Raw genomic sequence first — 1,830 nt, 5'->3', positions numbered from 1 at the left:
AGAGATGGACTCTGATTTCTTGGGGAGAATAGGGGATTCAGGAATGATGGCCTCAGATTTGGTGGTAGAATTCTAAATGATAGAGATTCATTAAACACTGGATAAATAAATGATGCTGCAGAGACAGATCAACAGTTAAAAGCACTTGGTGAGGACCTGAGTTCGTTTCCCAGTACCAATGTCAGGCAGACACATTCAACTGTAATTCTAGCTTACGGGGCCTTCATGGTCATGACTCCAACTCACAGCCCTAGACATGCACATATGTAAATACTAAAAATAATATAAAATATGTTAATGAAAGGGGAACTATTTCACTCATAGAATTGCTTGTAATATTTGAGACCAGCAATTCTGTAGAATGCTAGCTGGGGATTAGACTCCTCAGGTAGTTCAAAGTCTCCATTCTCCTGCCCCAGCTTCCTGAATGCTGGCATTGCAAGCATGGACATTTTGAATTTACTTCCTGTTCTTTTTCTTTTTTTCTTGAGGAAGTGTTTCTCTGTGGCTTTAGAGGCTGTCCAGCTAGTAGCTCTTGTAGACCAGGTGGGTCTTCAACTCACAGCAATCTTCCTGCCTCTGTCTCCTGACTGCTGAGGTTAAAAAGTTGTGGACCACCACTGCTTGGCTTTTCCTTTATTTTTATAAATATTTGTTTATTTTGTACATAGTATTCTGCCTGTTTGTATTTATGCACACCAGACGAGGGCACCAAATCTTTTTATAGATGGTTGTGAGGCACACTGTGGTGGTTGGGAATTGAACTCAGGACCTCTGGAAGAGCAGAGAGTGCTCCAACCCCCAAGCCTTTTTTCCAGCTTAATTTCTATTGAATATAACACAAATGTACAAACTGACATGGTGGAACACATTCTGTATAGAGAGGTACATTGTTCAGACTAGACAAAGGGTGTGTGGGTGGGTGGGAAGGTTCTTTGGTCCTGCCACAATGAGATGATGTGACAGACTTAGTAAACCTGATTAGCAGAGGCCTTACATTATCCAAGGAGAAGATGGGAAAGGAGGAGGGAGGAGGAACTGGGATTGGAATGTAAAACTTATATAGCTAAAAAGAGAATAAAGAAGCAGAGAACAATAAATACATACCAGTGGGCACCTACTGAGAATCATGAAGGTAGAGAGAAGCCAGCAGAATTGTCTATGCCTTATGCTTAAGGGCTCTGAAGCCTGTTCTATTACCTGTATAGAACAACTAGTATTTACTTATGGGACAATAAGGGAATCCTAGGATATGAGTCACATAGTCTTCCCTAATGGTATAAGAAAACCCAAGGGCAGTCAGTTAAGAGCTTGGTTCCCAGCAGGGAATCTGTATGTTTATGAAGACTACTAAAAACAGTGTCCATTAGCCCAGTTCAATTGACCATCTTTGAAGTTGTCCCTGGAACTTAGAATGAAATGTCACAGCAACAGTGTCTCACAGGGACAGCACCCATGAGAAATGACATTTCTTTCTCTTTGGATCTAAGTGGAATGAGTTTTGGCAGCTGGAGAGTATGACCAGTTGGCCTTAAGACATGGGTTTATATCTTCAAGGTCTCAGAACATATCATAACTTAGGAAGACATGTCTAAAGCACAGGTAAAGGTGTGAACAGGTAGAGGTGCAGGATGCATGCCAGCAGACATAAGTATCTATCCTGAACGTCTTCCCAGAACACACAGAAGGACCAGGGAACTCACATTATAGCAATGACAGCAATAAGAGTGGAGCAGATCTAAAATGTATACCTATGAGATTTGTGAGGTTTTCTGACTTGTTTAACATTCAAAATTGTAGAGGAACTGAATATGAGGACCTATGCCTGGA

Source organism: Cricetulus griseus, unplaced genomic scaffold (genome assembly GCF_003668045.3).
Source record: "Cricetulus griseus strain 17A/GY unplaced genomic scaffold, alternate assembly CriGri-PICRH-1.0 unplaced_scaffold_470, whole genome shotgun sequence".
Lineage (NCBI taxonomy): Eukaryota > Metazoa > Chordata > Mammalia > Rodentia > Cricetidae > Cricetulus > Cricetulus griseus.
Note: the sequence above shows the minus strand (reverse complement) of the source record.